This window comes from Gracilinanus agilis, chromosome 2 (assembly GCF_016433145.1).
Source record: "Gracilinanus agilis isolate LMUSP501 chromosome 2, AgileGrace, whole genome shotgun sequence".
NCBI lineage: Eukaryota > Metazoa > Chordata > Mammalia > Didelphimorphia > Didelphidae > Gracilinanus > Gracilinanus agilis.
The window spans coordinates 424,719,184-424,741,786 of NC_058131.1; the positions used below are offsets into that span (position 1 = coordinate 424,719,184).

The 22,603-nt window shown below is 39.9% G+C and overlaps 1 protein-coding gene across 1 annotated transcript in view; it reads right to left on the reverse strand.

The window, feature by feature from the left end:
* The window catches only part of AKT1 (AKT serine/threonine kinase 1), a 129,891-nt gene that overhangs the window by 70,661 nt on the left and 36,627 nt on the right, over nucleotides 1–22,603 (reverse strand). The window lies entirely within an intron of this gene.

The following is a 22,603-nucleotide window of genomic DNA, read 5'->3' on the forward strand; positions in this document are numbered from 1 at the left end:
TTGCAAATAGATTGTTCTTTCCATTATATCACAATGAAAAGACATGCTTCAGGACCGTCCATTCTTTCTTTTTAAAAAATTATATTTCTCAATATAATCTATCTTTACATCATCTATATTTCCCTTGCTGCCCCTCCAAGAGTCATCCCTTAAAAGCTACAGAAAAAAATCTTAAAATAAGAGGAAAAAATTCAGCAAAACCAATAAACACATAGAATAACTAGATTGTGCAATGTTCCACACCTGTGGACCCCAACCTCTGCAAAGATGCAGAGGGGATGCATCTTCTCATATTCCTTTTCTGAAACCAAACTTGTTCTTAATAATTTCATAACATTCACTTTTGATAATTGGACTACAATACAAGCTCCTGGAGAGCAAGGGCTGTAGTTTTTTTGCCTTTTCTTTGTGTCCCATTAGACAGCAGGACATCTAGCATAATGTAGGCACATAATGCTTCCTGACTGATGGGTCTGAATGGTTCTCTCCATTCATGTTATTGTAACCATTATGTACACTGCTTTCCTGGTTCTACTTACTTTGTTTTGAATCAGTGCACATGTCTCTCCATTCCTTTTGTCATTTCTTACACTATAGTAATATTCTATTACATGCATGTACTATGATTGATTGAGTCATTCTCCAACTGATGGGCATCTATTCTGTTTCCAGGTGTTTATTGCCTCAAAATAGACTTACTAGCTATGTGACTCCAGGCAAGTCATTTAACCTTGTTTGCCTCAGTTTCCTCATCTGTAAAATGAGCTGGTGAAGGAGATGGCAAACCAATCTAGGATCTTTGCCAAGAAAACTCCAAATGGGGTTACTAAGAGTCAGACTCAACTGAAAAATGACTAAACACAAACAACCTACCACCCAAAAAATGTTGCTATAAACATTTTAGATTATTTCTTTTTGTCAAAGACCTCACTGAGTGGAATCTCTAAGTCAGAGTATAAGCTTTAAAGTAAGTCTTTATCTGCATCTTTCCAAACTGCTTTGTATTTTGTAACAGGGGTAGGCTAGATGGCTCAGTTCTGGATTCAAATCCGCCCTTAGCTGTGTGACCCTCAACAATTTACTTAAACCCCATTTATCGTTCTGCTCTCCTTGGAACCTATACTTAGTATCAGTTTTAAGACAAACGGTAACAGTTTACTAGTTTTTAATGATTGTAGTAATTCACAGCTCTACCAACAATGCATGATTTTTCCATTTTTCAAACATTGATGATTCCAGTCTTTGCTCTTCTTGGCTGTGAGGCAAAGCCTCAAGGGCTGTTCTGGTTTACATTTCTCTTATTATTAGTCATCTGGAACATTTTTTCATAGGTCAGCTCTCTTTCTAGAAGTTTTCTTCATTTTACTCAATCCCAACAGGGTTCACTTGGTACATTTCAGTGTTTGTTTTGTTAAGTATGAGCAACTACCCCAATATGATTAGAGAAGAAGCATGTAAAAAAGCTTAAAACTGACACAACTTCTCTAACACTTACTGAAAAAGACAACCCATTTCCAATAAGACAATGAAAGTTGATGGGAATCAGGATTCAGTTAACAAAAATGAGATTAACACAGAATATATAAAGCAAGTACTCTTGTAGCAGAGAGTCGTTTGTCCTTGTTTATTTAGCTTCTTGTTCGTTATGGTTGTTGTAAAGGTCCATCCTTTAGGAAATGTATATAGCCACAGTAGATACTCTATTATCTCTAGGGTCAAACAGAAACTTTCTTATTTGCCATCTAAAGCTCTTTATAATCTGTCTTCTTCCTTTTGACTGACTGTCCCAGAAGTGTCCAACCCTTCATCGTGACTCCTTTCTTTTGGAATTGTCTTGGCAAAGATGCCAAAGTGGTCTGACATTCCTTCTCCAGCTCATTTGACAGATGAGGAAATAGAGACAAACAGGGTTAAATGATTTACCCAGGGTCATACAGCTAGGATGTATGAGACTGGATTTAAACACAAAGCTTCCTGACCCCCCAGACCCAGCACTCTATCCACCACCTAGCTGCCCTGTCTTCTTTTTACCATTTCAGTCTTTTTGCACATTACTCCCTTCCATAACTGTATGAGCCCATCATGCTGGCCAATTTATTCTTTCTCATACACAATGTCCTTTCTCTTATCCCCTGTGCCTTTGTGTCACCTAGAAGCTTCTCCCTGGAAATTTTGTCTTCCTTTCATACTGAGCTTCAATGCCACTTTCGGTAGAAGACCTATTCTCCCAGCTTCGCCTCTACAGTTACCTTCCTTATAGTTCCCTTCATATGTTTCTTGTGTATACAGTAGGGCCCCTGTGTCCTCAGGGGATACTGTCCAGGACCCACTGTGGATGACAGAAATCACAGTTACAAACAAAGGTCTGCTGACCCCATTTGGAACATAAGTTTCTTGTAGATACATAAGTATAATAAAGTTTAATTGATAAATTAAACACATAGACATTAAATTAATTTAATGATAAATTATAACATAATAATAAATTAAATTAATAATGAAGACCACTGAAAATTATTACACAGTACTATACAGCTGGTCCCCCCCTTATTCTTGGGGAATCTGTTCCAAGACCTCTGGTGGATGCTTGAAATCTCAATTTTCGCTTTAACTTGTAACACCTATGTCAGCTTTCCCCTGTAAATTCTGTGCTCTCTCCCTGCTCCTGCCCCACCAGGTACAAGACTCTGTGGTCTCCCACCTCCTCCTCCCACCAAAAAGAAGAAAAAACCCTCCAAGTGAAAGCAGAAGAACTGACAGATAAATAGACAGCAGATTGCTACCTGGGATGGACCTCCACAGAGGAGACTTTTGCCCCATTCAGCCCACCCGGACCCCAGGCCACAGAAACCCCATGAAGTAAAACCATGGAAAAGGAGGGACAGCTGGACTATTTATGTAGTAGAGGGTTTAGAGCCGCAGTCCTTGGAGATGGGAAGACCTGGGTTCAAATCCTATCTCAAATGCATCCTAGCTGTGTGACCCCGGGCAAGTCAAGTAACCTGTCTGACTTAGTTTCCTCATCTGTGAAATAGGGATCACAGCAGCATCTACCAATAAAGTTGTTATGAGAATCAAATGAGACAATATTCTTTATAAATGCCAGTGATGACGACGATGACGATGATGTTTTCTCCCCTATTAGAATGTAGAATTAGAATTCCTTGAGGTCAAGGAATATTTTCATTTTCTCTGGTACCTACCCTAAAGTCTAATATAGTGCTCAGCACAAAGTAATCTCTCAATAAATGACTGTGGATTGCTAAAGGAAGCAAGGAAACCATCAGTAGACTCATAGGCTTAGAGATCTCCTAGTCCTTATTTGGAAGACAGGGAAGCCGACTCAAGAGAGGGGAAGGAAGGGGTTTATTCAAGATGACAAAGAAAGGTCATAATGGCAGGTTTTGGGCTAGTTAGCAGCTCTCCTGACTCCCAGTCTAACGCTCTTTCCTTCTTTCTTTTTTAAATATTAATTTTAGGTTGGGGAGGTTACATTTGAGTTCCACGCTATTTCCCTTCTTTCCAATCCTGAATTAAAGAAGGTAAAAATTTGACACAAATATATATATGAAACTAAACAATATATAATTCCTGGGGTAGTTTAAGTGGCTCAGTGAATAGAGAGGCAGGTTTGAAGATGGGAGGTTCTTGGGCTTAAAATTTGACCTCTCTGTGTGACCCAGGGCAAGTCACTTAACCCAATTGCCTAATCCATACCTCTGCCAACCAATACACAGTACTGATACTAATTCAGAAGCCAGGGTTTAAAAAAAATCCTGGGGGGAGAGGGGAGAAGAAAAATAGAGAGAGATGGATGCATAGATTGGTGGATAGATAGATTAGATAGATAGATAGATAGATAGATAGATAGATAGATAGATAGATAAACAGACAGATAGATAGATAATCTCAGTTCTTTCTTTGAAGGTAGATAGCATCTTCCTCCATAGGTACTTTGTAGTTGGTTTGAATACTTCTATAACTCAGAATAGCTTATACTTCTATAACTCAGAATAGCTTAGTCATTTACATGTACACTTCCAACAAAGTGGCTGTTGCTGTATAAAATGTTTTCTTGATTCTGCTCATTTCACTCTTCATTATTTCATGCAAGATTTTCCGTGTTTTTCTCAAATCAATCATTCCCCACAGCCCAATCCTATTCCATCACAATCATATACCATAATTTATTTAGCCATTCCCCAATCAATGGGCATCCCTCAATTTCTAGTTTGTTACCACCACAAAGAGAGCTGCTAAAATAGTTTAGAATGTATAGATTCTTTTCCTTTTTTCCCTGAGCACCTTGGGAAACAGATGCTGCCAGGTCAGAGGCACACAGTTGTATGACTCTTTGGGCACAATTCCTGATTGCTCTCCAAAATGGTTGAATCAGTTCACAGTTCCACCAACAGTGTCCCCATTTTTCCACATACTCTCCAACATTTGTCATTTTGCCCCTTTATCATGTTAGCCAATCTGACAAGTTTAAAATGGTATCTCAAAACTGTTTTAATTTATGTTTTTCTAACCAATAAAAATTCTTAGGAGGCAGCTGGATAGCTCAGCGGATTGAGAGCCAGGCCTAGAGTTGGGAGGTCCTAGGTTCAAATCTGGCCTCAGACACTTCCTAGCTGTGTGACCCTGGGCAAGTCACTTGACCCCTATTGCCTACCCTTACCACTCTTCTGCCTTGGAGCCAATACACAGTATTGACTCCAAGATGGAAGGTAAGGGTTTAAAAAAAAATTCTCAGCATTTTTACATGCTCATATATGGCTTTAATTTCTTCATACAAAAAGTGCCTGTTCATATCCTTTGACCATTTATCAATTGGGGAATAATTTTCTTTCTACCACACCACACTTTGCCATATAGAGCTTGGGTGGGTGTAGGGGGTGAATGGAAGGACAAACAAGTCAAAGATAACCCAAGGGATTGGGAGAGAGTTGCTGAGAAGGTCTCAGGGCCCTTCCTACCCACTTTGCAGTAAGCCAGTTGGTCCAAAACTGCTGCTCGGCCACAGTTGGTTAGTAATACGGTAGGGAATCAAACTCAAGTGTCTGCCTCCAAATCCTTTTCTCTTTCCAAAAAACTCATGATGCATTCAATTCAACAAAAATTTATAAAATGAAGCAGCTCAAGGACTGGAGTCTGGAGGACTTGGGTTCAAATCTGAACTCAAACATGTTCTAGCTGTGTGAGTTACTTTGCCCTGGGGAATTGCCTAGCCCTTACTGCTCTTCTGCCTTGTTAATTATTCTTATATCAAATTTAAGATAGAAGGTAAAGGTTTACCAAAAAAAAAAAAAAAAAAAAAGAGTACAACTTTTCTTTTAAAATAGAGAACAGACTATTCCAGTGTTAAAACAACAAGTTTGACTTCAGCTACTCTCAAAATTCCAGAACATATTATTAAAAGAGATAGTTTGTGAGCATTTAGAAAAGGAAGTGGTGATCACTGAAAGCCAGAATGACTTCATTAAGAATGGGTCATTCCAGGCTAACCTCATTTCCTTTTCTGGCATTACTTGACCAAAAGACCAGGGGAACCCTACAGACAGTCTACTTAAATTGAGCAAAGCATCTGAGAAAGGCTCTCAAGAGTTTCATCTCATGCCTATCAAATTGATGAAATGAAGAAAACCCAAATAGTCAGTGTTTGTAGGAATTATAGGCACAAAACAATGTGAAATTATACTAGAAAAGTCTTTGACCCAGTGATAACATTATTAGCGATAAACTCAAAAAGTGGTCAAAGAGATGAAAAACTCCAATGTGTATAAACATACATATAGTAGCAATTTCTGTAATAATAAGGAATTATTAGGAAAAACAAGTTCCTTCTTGGGCAATGGCTAAACCAACAGCAGCATATGAATATAATGAAATGCTATTGTGCTATAAGACAAAAGCTGCCTGGCATTACTGGGAAGAGCAACTGGCTCTTGTTATGAATAAGATGAGATTAGCTAAGAATGGATATAGCAAGGCAGCTAGGTGGCTCAGTGATGGGAGGCCCTGTCTCTGATGCTTCCTAACTGTGTGACCCTGGGCAAGCCACTTAATCCGTATTGCCTAGCCCATACCACTCTTCTGCCTTGGAACCAATACACAGTATGGACTCTATGATGGAAGGTGGTATGGGTTAAAAAAAAATCCTTACCCTAAGGGCAGCTAGGTGGCTCAATGGGTAGAATGTTAGACCTGGAGATAGAAGGGCCTGGGTTCAAATTTGATCTCAGACACTTCCTAGCTATGTGACTGGGCAAAACACTTAACCCCCATTGCCTAGCCCTTACCACTCTTCTGCCTTGGAATTGATAGTCAGTATTGATACTAATTCAGAAGATATGGGTTTAAAAAAAAAAAATCTCTGCCCTGCCCAAACTACCTGGATAACTTTGAGCAAGGCCTTTGCTGGACTGGACTGCACTGCCTTTGTCTATAAAATGAAAGGGCTGATGAGAGAGAGGAAGACCTCTAAGTTTCTTCCTGCCTCTAAATCTCTTCACTTAGCTCCCTAATTGGTCACCCCACGTCTGCACTCTATAATCCATTCTCTATATAGTAGCCAAAATAATTTTCCTCTACTTACTCACCACCCACTCACTCTTTAACCCCATCACAATTTGACTTCCAACCCCATCACCCTGTCTCAATGCTGACCAGTGGTTTCAAGGCTAAATGCAATTGCCTTTTCGCTAGTCAGTCTCCTCCCAGACCTCTCTGCAGCTTTCAACACTGCTGATCATCCTTCTCCAGGATACATGCTCTTCTCTCGCTTCCCTTGACTATGTTCTCCACTGGTCTCCTTAAGATTATCACCTATAGCCTGTCCCCAAAGCCTTAGAGTCCCTCAGGGATCTGGCTTCTCTCTTCTCAAATATTCCTTGTTCTGTAGTTTTACAGTCCTGTCTGACTCTTCATGACCCCATTTGAGGTTTTCTTGGCAGGGAGATGAGTAGTTTGCCATTTCCTTTTCCAGCTCACTTGACAGATAAGGAAACTGAGGCAAACAAGGTTAAACGACTTGCCCAGGGTCACACAGCTAGTCTCTGAGGCCAGATTTGAAATCAGGTGGAGGAATCTTCCTGACTGCACCATCAAGCAGCCTAAAATATTCCTCCAGCACCTCCCTTATACATTATGGCTGTACACATTCTTTTCCCTCTCAATGGAATGCAAGTTCCTTCAGGATGAGGATTCTTTGTTCTTTTAGAGGCAAGGGCAAGGGGAATTAAGGAAAAAGAGCTAAGAAATGTGGCTAGAAGAAGACCACCACCCAAACCAGACTCCTTGCTATCCCCAGAGCTTGGCATCCCCTTCCTGTCTCTTGTGTTTAGAATGAACTCTTTCCTCACGTCTGATTTCCGGAATGCCTGGTTTCCTTCAAGTTCAAGGCTCAGCACGGTGCCACTAATACCTCCAAAAGGTCTTTTTTTTCCAATCCCCTAATTCTGAGTCTTCTCTCTTCAAATCACCTTGGATTTACTTGCTTATCTGCACACAGGTTGCATCCCCAGTAGAATGTACGTTCTTTAAATCCCATGCATGAAACAACAATTGCTGTCGCTATCTGGAGCCTTATGGGTAACAAAGCTTTCATTCATTATCTCATGTGAACTTCGAAACAGCTGGGGGAGATTGGCAGGGCAAGGGTTATCCCCATTTTTCAGACAAGGAAATAGATGCTCAGAAAAGCAATAGGATCTTGGCTTTGAGGTCACACACATCAAGTTAATGGCGGGGCAGGGCCCTGGGTCTCCTGATTCCCAGTTGGTTATGGGCTCTGTCTATTTAGTGGGACCTCAAAAAGGTAAACTGGGAGCTTCTGGAAAGTGTCTCAACATCTGCCTTCCACAGGGCTCGGCGTCCTAGCCTAGCAGCAGATGTCCTCCGCGGTATTTTAGCTCTTGTCATTTTTCATACTGACACACCGAAAAAAACTTCTTTTTTCCCATTTACATTTTGCAGAGCAAGTGCTTTGTGCAACAATGGGCGATTTGCTAATTAGTCAACTGCTTTATCAAACTTGGCACTTAGGGAGGTTGGGGGAAGCTGGGGGGGGATGCACAGGAGTGGTGGACAGTATCATAAATTTAAGTTATAGACCATTCATTCGGATCAGCAGCACCTGGAGACTGGCAAAGTCTGCCTCCAAACAAGAATGGTGGGAAGATTTTTATCCCCATTTCTATAGATATGTAAACCTGAGCACATCTCAGGGTCTGTTCCCCCCCCCCCACCCATCTGCACAATGAAGGAGTTGAACCCAAGGATCTCTAATGTCCCTTTTTAGCAGGATTATTGCAATAATCTCATAGGTCTTCCTATTTCAATTGCCCCCTGTCTCCAACCAGGCCCCACTTCTATCTATTCTCCACATGCTTCCAGAATAATCTCTTTTAGCCACAGATCTGATCATGACACAGTTTTGCTCAAAACCCTTCTGGCCACCCCCCCACACACACACACTATGTGCAGAGTCAAGTGCAAACCTTTTGTCTGGTACTCAACACTCAGCAAGCTGGTATCAGAACAGCCTTCTCTCACAGTCCTCTTCTGTATTCTACTTTCCAGTCACTTTCTATCCTCTCACTGAGGTCTCTTGCCCTCCTCCCAATACCCTCCATTTATCTCCTTCTCTAGTACTGTGTATTAAAGACACCTGGTTTTTAGGCCTCATTCTCAAACTAGATTATAAACTATAAATACATAGAAACTATAAATATCTAGAAAAATAAACTTTAAAAATATAGAAAAATAAACTTTAAAAATATAGAAAAATAAACTATAGCTATATAAAAGTATAAATGCACAAAAATAAATTATAAATATAAAATTATAAAGTATCAGTTATGATCTATTTTCCCACTTGCCACAGTTAGGAGAAAGGAGGGGAATAAGCATTTATTAAACACCTATTGTGTGCCAGGCACTGAGCTAAGTGCTTTACAAATATGATTTCATTTGATCTTTTTAACAGCCCTTCAAAGTAAGTGCTATCTTTTTTCCTATTGAAAAAACAGAGGCAAACATGAGCTAAGTGACTTTTGCCCAGGGTCACACAGGTAGCAAGGGTCTGAGTCCAGATATGAGCTCCTGTCTTCCTGAGTACACTATCCACTGAGCCACCATCTTCCATAGCTGTTCTCCCAGACCTAGGGAACAACTCAGCACAGCAGCTAGCATGCTCATAAATGACATACCCAGAGTCCTCTTACAAATTAAGTGCTGATTACTTTATCTTAAAACAAAAAACAAAAAAAAAATCAAAGCTAAGGCTTAAGTACTGGGAAATAGAAACTCAATTAATAATTGATGAGACCAGGAAAAACACCCCGGAGGCAAATGCCATTCACATCCTGAATTCCATGAAAGGTCCCAGGCTGTGCCCTCCTTCTCCTTCCCAGCCCTCACCAAGCCAATCCTGCCTCCCCAGTCTCACTGAGAAACACAAGGAATGAGCCACCAGTATCTTAAGAAGCACCACAGGGAGCCCTCAATGAGAGCCAACCCTGCTGTGTACATCCCCAGAAATTACTAGGGCCATTCCACTGTTGGACCACTGCAATCAGTAGAAAATTCTTTATGTTGAATTAAAATGTGCTTCCCTATAGCAAAATATAGTTTCCCACCTGGAGGGACTATGGAGAAATAGGCATTATGCAAAAAATGGGACCAGAATGTCCATACTTTTTGAGCAAGGGATTCCAGTGCTGGAGTATATCCCAAGGAGGACAAGGACAAAAAAGGAGGTTCTGTAGGCACCACAATATTGAAGGCAGACTATTTTGGTGTCAGCAAAGAACTAGAAACAAAGCAGATACCCACTCCCTGTGAAATGGCTAAATAAATTGTGATATACGAATGTGATGAAATATCACTGCTACCAGAAATAAAGAATTTGATGAATACAGAGAAGCATGGTAAAGCTTATATTAATTGATGTAAAGTGAAATAAACAAAGCCAGGAGGTGGGGGAGATACACAATAACAGCAATGGAAACAGAGAGAATAAGGAGGAAAAACCTTAAATGTTGTGAAATTAGTTTGGTCCCAAAGAAAAAATATGAGAAAATATCTTCCCTCTCCCTAGTTTCTTTTCTCAGACATTGGGGGGAAGGGGGCAGAGGACATACTGCATACATTATGCTTTTCACTGATGGTTAGTTTTGCTAAATTTTTTTTCTCCCTCTTCTTTATTCTTTCCTATAAGGACCAAGCACAGTGAATATAGTAAACACTTATATGCTTGTAGGCTTGACACAGAAGGTTTGGCACCCTGGGAGTTGGGCAGTCAGTTGTCTGTCTCTCCAAGACTCCATTATGGGTTTTCTTGGCAAAGATATTAGAGCAGTTTGCCATTTCCTTCTCCAGTTCATTTGACTGATGAGGAAACTGAGGTAAACAGGGTTTAGGGCCTTGTTGAGGGTCACCCAGCTAGTATCTGAGGCCAGATTAAAATTCAGAAAGATGAGTCTTCTTGACTCTGGGCCTGTATTATGCCTCCCTGTAACTTACCACCATTGCTTCTGCTACTAGGTCCAATTTTTCTCCATAGCGACAGCCTTTCAGATTTTTTTTAAAAGCTATGATAGGGAGCAGCTAGGTGGCTGAGTAGATAGACTTCCCTGGCTTAGAGTCTGGAAAGATTCATCTTCCTAAGTTCAAATATGGCCTCAGACACTTACTAGCTCTGTGTCCTGGGTACATCACTTAGTCTTAGTTCCTAATCTGTAAAATAAATTGGAGAAGAAAATGGCAACACTTAAGTATCCTTGTTAAGAAAACCCCAAGGGGCAGAGATGAGTGGTCCTGGGTTCAAATGTGACCTCAGACACTTCCCTGCTGTGTGACCCTGAGCAAATCACTTAACCCCAATTGCTAGTCCTTATCACTCTCCTGCCTGGAAAAGGATACTTAATATTGAATCTATCAAGGGTTTTTGTTGTTGTTGTTTTTAAATGCAAAACCCAAAACAGAGGGAAGAACAACTGCCTCCTACAATCTAGAGACACTTCCATTAGTGTTAACCTTAACACTTTATTATTAAAACAAATTAATTTGTTTGTAAATTAAGTCAACGAATAATATGGAAATATATTTTGTGTGATAATTAAAAGCAACCTGGATCAGATTGTTTGTCAGCTCCAAGAGCAGGGAGGGAAGAAGAGAGGAAGACAATACGGATCATATGACTTTGGAAAACTTATGAGGGAATTTGTTATTAAAAAATTTTAAATGAGGTCACAATTTCACATCCTTCTAGATATTGAATATACTGTTCATTCATCGTGTTAGCTATGCTCCACCCCACCTTCAGCTTTGTGTCACCAATGAACCATGCCATCCATGTATCACTTTATCCTGATGAAAATGTTGGCTAGAATAGGGCAAATGACAGATCCCAGGAATACTCCTAGAAAGTATACTCTAGGGTGGTATTTCTTTCTCTCTCTCTCTCTCTCTCTCTCTCTCTCTCTCTCTCTCTCCATCTGTCTGTCTGTCTGTCTGTCTGTCCATCTGACCATCCATCCATCCATCCATCCATCCATCCATCCATCCATCCATCTACTTATCTGACTAGCTATCTACTGATGTTTTTATTTATTTTTTAAACTCTTATCTTCTGTCTTAGAATCAGTATCCAAGGTAGAAGAGCAGTTAAGTGATAGACAACTGGGATTAAGTGACTTGACTAGGATCACATTGCTAGGACATGTCTGAGGCCAAATTTGAACCCAGAACTTCTCCTCTCCAGACCTGGAGATCCACTGAACCAACTAGCTGCCCTTCCTTATTGGTTATTTATTTATTTTAAAAGCCCTTACCTCCCATCTTAGAAGCAATACTTTATATTGGTTTCAAGGCAAAAAAGCAGTAAGGATTAGGCAATAGGGCTTAAGTGACTTGCACAGCTAGGATGGATCTGAGACCAGACTTGAACCCAAGATCTCTGGCTCTCCATTCACTGAGCCACCTAGCTGCCCCCTCCCTATTGGTTGTTAATGATGAACACCTTGTCCCAAAGTTCCAAGATTACTCTCTGTATAATAACAAACTGTCTCATCTTTTTTTTAATTTTTAAACCCTTACCTTCCATCTTGGAGTCAATACTGTATTGTCTCCAAGGCAGAAGAATGGTAAGGGTTAGACAATGGGGGTCAAGTGACTTGTCCAGGGTCACACAGCTGGGAAGTGTCTGAGGCCAGATTTGAACCTAGGACCTCCTGTCTCTAGGCCTGGCTCTCATTCCACTGCCCCCTATGTCTCATCTTCTAAGGGAGAGGACAGACCCTAAAGCATCCATCCTATTCTTTTTCATCCCATAAACAGGATTTGATCAAAAGGCTTCCTGCCTCTCACCCAATCTTTTGTTTTGGTCTCCTTTAGACCAGAAAGCTCTGGAAAAGGGAGCTGGCATCTGGGTATCCTACACTCCTCAAGCATGAACACAAACAACCTTCATTATGTTCCTCGAGTCCTTTCTGGGCTCAGTTCTGCTTTGGGGAAAACAGGAGGAAGAAGAGGAGAAATGGGCCTTATCCTGGAGAACAGCTTCTCCCTCCCAGAGGGACTACTCCCTAAGGGCTGGGTCACATTTCCCCCTCAGGCTGGGGGTTCCCAGAAGGAAGAGGATGTATCTCTGCTTTGTATAGATTTCCAGAAAGCACTGGACTTTTGGTGGAGGCTGGTTAATCAAAACATTTGATTCTTTCCTTTTTAGAAAAAAGCCCCTTCTACAATAGGAGCTTTTGTCAGACTGAGGTCTCCTTTCCCCCAGCATCCCTCTCAGAACTCTGAAGGGGGTGGGGAGGTACCACAGGAAACCTGGCTCCAAATCAACTCTTCTATTTGACACTTAGAGCTCTTCACCCCGACTATCTACCCAGCCTTCCAGGCTTCTCATACGTTGCTCCCATTCACACTTGTCAGGATCCGGCCACACTATCTCTGCTCTCCCTGCCTTGGCACGGGCTCTGCCCTGTGCCTGGAATGCCTTCCCTCCTCACCTCTGGCTCCTGGAATCCCTAGTTTCCTTCAGGACTTAACTAAACCCACTCCATGCTTGAAGCCTCTCTCTGCCCTGTTAACCCTTCTACATCCTATATATCCTTTTATGTGGATGTGTTGTTTCCTAATGTAGAAACGGCAAATGTTTTCAGAGCCATGTCTTTATCTCCATTGTCTAAAAGAGGTCCTTTCACATAGTAGGAGCTTGATAAATGTTTTGCTGCTAATACAATGATCCAAGACAAATCTGAAGGACTTATGATGGAAAATGCTTGTCTACCTCCAGAAAAAGAACTGATGGAATCTGAATAAAAATCAACAAATACTTTTTTTAACTTTACATTTGTTTTTGTTTTTTCAAAAAATGGCTAATATAGAAATATATTTTGTGGAACTACACATCTATAATCTGTTATCCAAAGTGCTTGTCTTCTTGGAGGGAGAGGAAAGGAAATGAAAGAGAGAATTTGGAACTCGATTTTTTTTATTTTATTTTTTTCCAGATAACAAATTGACAAAATTTTTAATAGATAAAAGAATCTTCCATTTATTCTTTAAATAATTTCCCCCCTATTACATGTAAAAACCTTTTGTCATTCACTTTCAAAGTTTTGAGTTCCAAATTCTCTCCCTTCCTCTTAGTCAAATAGTTTATATAGTATTGGGATTAATTGTTCTTTAAATGTTTGACAGAATTCACATGTGAATCCATCTGGCCCTGGGGATTTGTTATCTCTCCCTTCTTCTGACCTTCTGTTCCCCCACCCCAGACAGCAAGCAATTGGACAAAGATTTTACATGAGGAATTTGGAATTCAAAGTTTTTTAAATCAAATGTTGTTTTTACAAGTAATTGGAATATGTGTAATATACATATTTTCATTTGGAAAAATAAAATAAATGCTTTGCTGAATGACTGACTGAAATCCTAGTTCTCCTCCTTGCTAGCTAGGCAACCCTGGGAGTGTTATTTAACTGCTTACTCCCTATATCTCATAAAGTTGTAAGAAAAATCTTTTGCAAACACTAAATCCCTGTTGAAATGAGAGCTAGGAATATCCTTGCTGTGCACATGAGGGTTCTGGCCCCCACTCCAGACTCATTAGACACAAGTTTGGAGAGGGAGAAAAAAACCATTTAGGACTAGAGCCGATGGCCAGTTTCCATTGGGGAAAACCAACATTGACTTTTCTCTCTGTAACTCAGTCTATGCGCTGGGGCTGTTCTCTCTTCTTGCACAAACACTGCAAGGCCCTCGAGCCCTGGTATAAAAGCTACTGAGCTCCCCAGGATTGTTTCTATGAAGTGAAACATTTGTGGTTTTCTTTAAAAAAAGAAAGAAAGAAAGAAAAAACAAATGATTCATACAAACAACATTTAAGTCCCTTATCCCTTATTAAGTGATTTTCCTAAAATGCAAGTCCCATCATGTCACACAAACACATATATATTCTCTCTCTCTCTCTCTCTCTCTCTCTCTCTCTCTCTCTCTCTCTCTCTCTCTCTCTCTCCTTTCTCTTTCCCTCTTTCTCCCTCATTCCTTTCTTCCTTCCCTCTCTTCCCACCCCAGTCAGTCTGCTTGTCTGTCGGCTGTCTGTCTCTCTCTCTCATTAAAAACTCTGGTGACTCCTTATCACCTCTGGGAACAAATACAAAAAGTTCTACTTGGCATTCAAAGCCCCTAAGGAATAAATCTAAATATATTAATTAAAGAGCCCCTGGAGTCACCTCCTGCTTTTCCAGTTTTCTTACACCTCACTCCCCACCACATACTCTTCAAACCAGTAATACTGGCCTCCTGACTGTCCCACAAACAAGACACTCCATTGCTCAGTTCAGGACATTTTCTCTGTCCATCCCCCATGTCTGGAATATTCTCTCCTCCTTATCTCCCATCTTCTAGCTTCCCTGTCTTCCTGTAAGCTCCAACTAAAATTCTACCTTCCACAGGAAGCCTTCCCCAATCCCTCTTAATTCCAGTGCTTTCCCTCTATTAATTAATTCTTTTTGATCCTGTATATAGCTTGTTTGTCCAGAGAGCAGAGCAGCAATAGACAGCAAGGCCCAGAGGTCCTGAGGATGAAATGGCAGGAAAGACGATACAGCCTGACGGTCCTCCATCTCTCCTCAAGAATCATTACTCCTAACTCATCCAAATATAGCAAGCAGCCTTTCAGTTTAGAGGTATAGGCAGCCTAGGTGATGGGAGCAGCAAAGGAACAGGACAGGCTATGGGCTTAAGAAGAAACTAGACATTTAATTCTTTAAAAACAGCTACAATTCAAGATTTGTCAACTTAAAACAAATACCACAAAGAAAGAGAAAGGGATCTCAAAAATCAACTATTGTAATCATTTTACAGCTAGGGAAACAGAGGTCTTAAGTCCTACTTCATTCAGTCACTAGACCCACCATGACTACTACTGCCACCATCTCCTTCCATCCTCTGTCCCCCTGGGGATGAGGGCATCTAAATGCCAAAGAAGAAGGCCCAGTAAGCCTAGCAATCCTGCCAAGGACAGCCCGTCCAATCCAATCAGTATTTGCTAAGTGTCCACCGTGTGTAAAAACATCCCAGCCATAGCCCCAACTTCTCCATTTCAGAGAGGAACGCTGGGAAGCCCGCCTTCATCAGGAAAAGTTAACTCTCCAGGGGGTTTACAATAACAGTCGTCGTCCCCCCCAATTCTCAGCACCCTCCCCCCCCTTTCCACCCCAGTGTCTGAGCAAATCTGGAGCTGTCGGCCCCTGATCGAGTGTCTCACATCAGAAACAGCTGCCACTCCCCAGGAAGCTCACAGCGTAAGGAGAGAGTGATGAGCAGCCCACACCAGCAGAACAAAGGAAAATCCATCTTTATTTACCAACTGCTGCAAGCTTACTGCTGTATCAGACTCTGCCCTAGCCCACACCCACCCTCCTTTGCCACATCCTTAAGCTAGCACACGCTGTCCATACCCCCATTTACAGGCATCACAGAGTACGCTGTAAAACGAGTGGCACGGGGAGCCTGACATGCTTAATAAATGTTTGTTGGACTAAACTCCCCTTAAGGACTATCTAATCTAACATCCAAAGTTTAAAGAGGAAGGGGGGCCCAGAGAAGGAAGAAAAGGGATTTGCTACAGGACACAAGATGGCAAGCAGACCCAAGTCTAAAGCCACTCTGGTCTCAAAGGATTGGCTCTTAGAGAAGTCTTCAAGCTCAAATACTTCATCTTACAGATGAGGAAACTGAGGCTGAAACTGAAAAACTGAAAGAGACTTGTACATGGTCACACAGCTAAGCAAGTATCTGAGATGGAATGTGAACGAGTATGCTAACTCCAAAGAGTCAGACACTGAATGACTGAACAACAACTTGTAAGCACTGGGCTTGGAATCAGAAGACTCATCTTCATTAGTTCAAATCTGGATTCAGACACTTACTAGCTGTGTAATCTTGGGCAAGTCACTTGACTCTTGTTTGCCTCAGATTCCTCATCTGGAAAATGAGCTGAAGAAGGAAATGACAAACCACTCCAGTTTCTTTGCCAAGAAAATTCCAAATAGGTTCACGAAGAGTCAGACAGGACTGAAATAACTAAACACCTTGTTAACTCCACACCCAAGGCACCATCCACTGTTGGAACAACCATCTGACAAGTGGAGCAAGATTGACTCTACTATATCAAACTTCCTCTCCAACTATGATCTTATCAGTCTTCCTCTGTGCAAAAAAAAATCTCCAGTGGCTCCTTTGTGGTCTATATGGAGGCAACAAATTCCTTCATCTGGTCAATAAGGTCCTCTTTGATCTGACCACCAAAGCTTTCCAGACTTACCTGTCATTACTCCTTTCCATGAATTCTACACTACAACCAACAGTTATACTCTGGGTGCTCCTTATGCTTTCCCACTATGAATTTGCTCATACTGCAATGTACAAAAATACACCTCTATGACTAGAATACCTTCACTCTTCTCTTCTTTGTCTCACCTGGTCCTTTGAAACCCAACTCTAAGACCACCTCTTCCATGAAGATTTTTCTGATCTTGCCTATTGGCCTATTTCAGACCTCCTTGCATTTTGCAATCATTTAATGCCCCTATCACTGTAATATTATGCACTGTAGTAATCTGTATTTCTGTCTTATCTTGCAAGGGTATGCAAGGCTTAGCTTGGATGAGTTCAGAAGATCTATTAAATTTTCAAGATGTGCATTTGTACCTTGAAAATTAGCAAACACTGAAAATCAGGGCTTAATTTATTATTTTGATGACTAATTTAAGAAAGTAATGGGGAAAATGTTAATAATGCAGATTTAACTTAAAGGTGTGTCATGGGTAGTTTTTTCTTCTGGAGAGCCAATTATTAAATATTTACCAGTTGAGCTCTGCTTAAGTCCCTTCCTAACTATGAACTATGGGAAGACAGAGACTGTGTGAATGAAACTCTCTGAATCTCCCATAATGCCTTGCACAATGAACATATAATAGTGTAGTAGCTAGAAAGTTGGATTTGTAATCTGGAATACCTAGGTTCAGATCTTACCTCAAACACATTTACTATAGTAGTATAATCTTAGACAAATATTTTTCCCTTTCTGGGCTATGGTTTCTTCTCTATAAAACAAAAGGGTTGAATTTATTTACCTCTAAGATCTCTTCCAATATAAATCTACAATCCTATGTTTCTAGGTTTCTCTGACCTATGACCCAAGATTAACTTTATTGTAGAAGCTAAAACTGAGAATTTTATGTGTTCTCTATGCAGAAAATATACATGCATGTTAAATATTATAACAGTAGCCAGAATATGGGTGAGGAACAATAGTGCAAGAAATCAAGTTGTCATCAGAGACATTTACCCATTCCCAAGATTTGTCAGTTGAAAGTGAAAATGCTCACACTCAAAATTTAACAATTGGCTATAGCTAGCATGAACTGGCCCCGGGTCACCTCTAGAATGGTAACAAATGAAAGAGCAAAAGAAATTCTAAACTCTTAATCAGGTTTATTCTAGCCAAGAAACATGACAGGATAGGGCTATAGCACAGACCATTTGGACAGAAGGAGGAAATGTATGATGAGTTACTGAAGCAGATCATGAAGACAGCAAAGAGGCTTTGAATGAAGGTAGTTGTATGAATGATGTCAACCATCCAGACATCTATTGGAGTGTTCTCTGTTAAAACAGTTGAGAAATTTCTGGACTTGTCTAGCTATTAATTTCATCCTTTAGAAGGTGGAGGAAGCCAAAAGGGGAACTGCTATTCTGGACCCAAGTCTAACCAATAAAGAGGAACTGGGGGCCAAAATAGAAATGGGAGGAACCTTGAGAGGAAGTGACCATGACAACCCAGAATTTGTAATAAAGAAGGAGGGGGAAAGCCAGGGATAGTATGACATGCCACATAACCTGGGACAGAGCAGATTTTTTTTTTTTTATTTCTGAGAAAGATAGATAGGACCTCATTACTCTAAATTCCTATAGAATTCAACCCAGGAAGAATAGAGAACTTTCAAAAAGGAAACTCTCAGGACACAAAACAAATTCCTCTAATAAGAAAAAAAAAAAAAAAGAGGGAGTTGTCTGATGAAACTGATAGGTATGGCATAAGGAAGCAAAAGCAGACAACTAAGGATGAATTAAAAAAGATGAGACAACCTCAGATACTTTCTAGCTGTGTGATCCTAGCCAAGTCACTCAACCCCAACTGCTTAGCCCTTATCACTCTTCTGCCTAGGAACCCATACTTTATATCAATTCTAAGACAAAAGATAAGGTAGGGGGGAAAAAAAGGCTGGGACATCCTGGCCCATCAGAGTCTCTAGCACTAAAGTTCAAAATGAACTAGTGATAAATAATTTTTTTAAAGGCAGGTGAGGGGGAGGTACAATTTAAAGCTGTACTGGAAGCAAAAGGAAGATCAAAGAAAAGAAAGAACTGTGACTCAGGAAAACAAATGGGGAACAATCAGGGTTGTGATGATAAATATTTAAGAACAAACTGAGGGAGGGGAAGAGTACTTGACACACTTTTAAATTTAGTCTACATTATTAACATTTTCTCCATCACTTTCTGAAGTCTAGACATTCAACAAAGCAATAAATCAAGTCTTGATTTGTAGCATATGCCCATTTCCAAGATTTATCCATTTTGAAGGTAAAAGTGCTCGCTCAAAATTTAACAATCAGCTCTGGCTGGTATTGAACTGGCTCTAGGACAACTCTGGAAAATAATAGATGATAGAGCAATAAAATGTCTATTCTCTTAATCCTGCTTCTACCATGTTTATTCTAGCCAAGAACTGAAACTCAAGTAGTGAGGAAACAGTAAAAATAGTCTTTAATAAGTTCATTACCACCAGGTCCAAATGAACTAAATCTTGGAGTATCATTAAAAATTTCTGGCAAAATCTACACAGTTGCTGTAGGTGACCTCTAAAAACTGGCAAAGAGAAGAGGTCCCTAAAAGACTGAAGACAGACAAATATCCAATTTTTTTAAGGGAGGAGACAGTGAAAAGGGTAGAAACTTCCAACCTTGACCAACTACTTGAGCTTCAAAATTCCCAGTGAAATCCTAGAATATATTGAGGATGACTGTCTGTGAATATTTTAAAAGTGGGGCTCACAAAAAGAAAGCCTGGGTTCAGAAGGAACAGTTCATGCCCCTAAGCTACCCACCCTCCCTTTTTTGGCAGGGTTATCAGCTGAGAATTAGATTGAGGAGTGTTGAAGACAGAGAACACATCTGGATTTAAGCCATGTATATGACAAGTATTTGGGGCTATCTTTGATGGAGGGGAAATGTGAACCATAAGATTTTTTAAAAGACCATAGGATTTAGAGTAGTAAAGGGTATTAGGGACCACTTAATGGTGTACAAACTTTTTTTAATCTCAGGACCTCATTATTCTCTTGCAAAAATTATTGAGGATTCCCCTCCAAAAAGCTCTATTTTGTATGATGATAGGAGAGACCGAGAGAGACAGACAGACAGACACAAAGAGAGTGCAAGCTCTTATAGATATGGATATATATTTGCTATATCAGAAATTAAGACTGATAAATTTTTCAAATATTTATTCATTTAAAAATAACATTAGTAAAACTATTACATGTTAAAATCAATAACATATTTTAATGAAAAATAACTCTTTTCCAAAACAAACAAATTTAGTAAGCAGAGTGGCAGTGTTTTATATATTTTTTACAAATCTCTTTAATGTCTGGCTTAATGGAAGACAGCTGGATTCTCATATTTGTTTCTGTATTCAATTTATGATGATATGTTGTTTTGGTTGAAAAATAGGAAGAAGATTCAATCTCACACAGGCTGGAAATGGGAGGAGTATTTTAACAGGCAAAAAATATTTTAATTTTATTGTGAAAATTGTTTTGACCTTGAAGACCCACTAAAAGAGTCCTGGAGACCCCCAAGATCTTCAGACCACACTTTAATAACTGCTTTTCTAATCCAACCACCATTTCGGTTTACAAATAAGGAAACTGAGGCCTAGAGGTTACATGATTAGATTAAGATAATACAGTAGTAAATAGCTGAGGTAAGACTTAAGTCTTCTCATCCCACTAGGTGTTCTTTCCCTCTATATCATACTCTTTCTGGTAGCTCAGCTGATCTTTTTAGCTACAGTCCTCGAGGTTTAACACAGCCCACCAAATAACCAAAAACTCTTTCCACCTGGCATATACACTCCTCCCATTAAAAGGCCATATGAGTGAGAAAGGTATCTTTTGCCCTAAAATAGGCTCAAACTTAAGACTTTTTGTTTTATTTGGCCATAGTAAATAGAAATCCCATCTAACTGGTTTTCTTGTTTTATAAATAAATTTTATTGGCATTTTTTGTTTTGACATCACCTAAATTTCCCTGTTTCCCAACTCCTTTTCCCTCTCAGAGAATTATCCCATATAATAAGGAATATTTTTAAGCATAAAAGAATAGGAGAAAAAATGAAAAAAAAAACAATCAAAACATTTTTTAAAATGGACAACATAAACAATGTTCTATAACCTGTGGCTCTCCCACCTTTGCAAAGGATTGGGCAGAGGAAGGGTCTTCTCAGATCTCTTCCTTGGGACCCACCTTGTTCTTTGTGATTTTGTAACATTTACCCTCGATTGTTTTGTGGTTGTTCTTTCCATCTATATTATTGCAACCACTATGTATGTTATCTGTTTACTTCATCCTGTGTCAGTTCAAATAAATTTTCCTATGCTTCTCTGTATTCATCCCATCTGTCATTTCTTAAAGCATAGCAATAGGGCAGCTGGATAGCTCAGTGGATTGAGAGTCAGGCCTAGAGATGGGAGGTCCTAGGTTCAAATCTGGCCTCAGACACTTCCCAGCTGTGTGACCCTGGGCAAGTCACTTGACCCCCATTGCCCACCCTTGCCACTCTTCTACCTAGGAGCCAATACACAGAAGTTAAGGATTTAAAAAAAACTGTACCATATTAAAGCATAGCAATATTCCATTCCATTTACATTACATAGTAACCTTCCATTACAGTATAATTTACTTTAGCTCTTTATCCAAATAAATGGACATCTATACCACTTCCAAATCTTTGTTAATTTCAGGACTTTTTCATTGGATTTTGATAGGATCATAGCATCTAAAACTGGAAGGAACTCAGAGATTCCATAAATCAATTGTTTTATTTTTATGGATAAGGGATGAGGAAATTGAGGCCTTGGAGAAATGAAGCTTATAAATTTCCTTTTTCTTAAAAAAAAAAAAAAAGTATTTTTTAACCTTTCTTGTCTCTCTTAGAATCCATACTAAGTATTTGTTCCAAGGCAGAAGAGGAGTAAGGGCTAGGCAATTAGGGTTAAGTGACTTGTCCAGGGTTATTGCAAAGTGTCTGAGGTCAAATTTGAAACCAGGACCTCCCATCTCCAGACCTGGCTCTCTATCCACTGAGTCACATAGCTGCCCCAAGGTTATAAATTTCAAGAGGCAGAGCTCTGACATTTTTACTCCAAATCCAGGACGCCTTTTCCTATGCACGGCTGTTAGGTATATTCTCAATTGAAGAACACAGATCAATGTCAAATTAGAGAGAGACCTCCAGCTGAGTGCTCTGGGGACTCATCCTAGACCTCATTTAATTATTTTTATCAATTATTTTCATTAAAGCACAGCCTATCATATCTAGATTACACAAAACTGGGGAAAAGTAAAAACCTTAGTGGAAAGAGTCAAAAGTGGCAGATAAAACAATAAGTCAGAATCTAAGATGACAACACTTAATAGGGAGAAAAATAAAAATCCTACATTTTGACTCAAAAAAATCAAGCTTACAAGTACAAGATGGGAGAAGTGAGGCCAGACAACACACGGGAAGTCTTTAGACTACTGCATGCCAAAGAGGAGTCAACAATGAAACATGGCAACCAAAAGAACTAACATTGTGATCTTGGGGCACACCTAAATTAGAGGCAAATGTCTATATTATGGGAACTAACTCTTATTCTCCCAAAATGGTACCCTATTTTAGAAGGGCATGGATAAGGTAGACATCCTATCAAACAAGAATGACAACAGCCTTTGAGACCATGCCCCATGAAGAT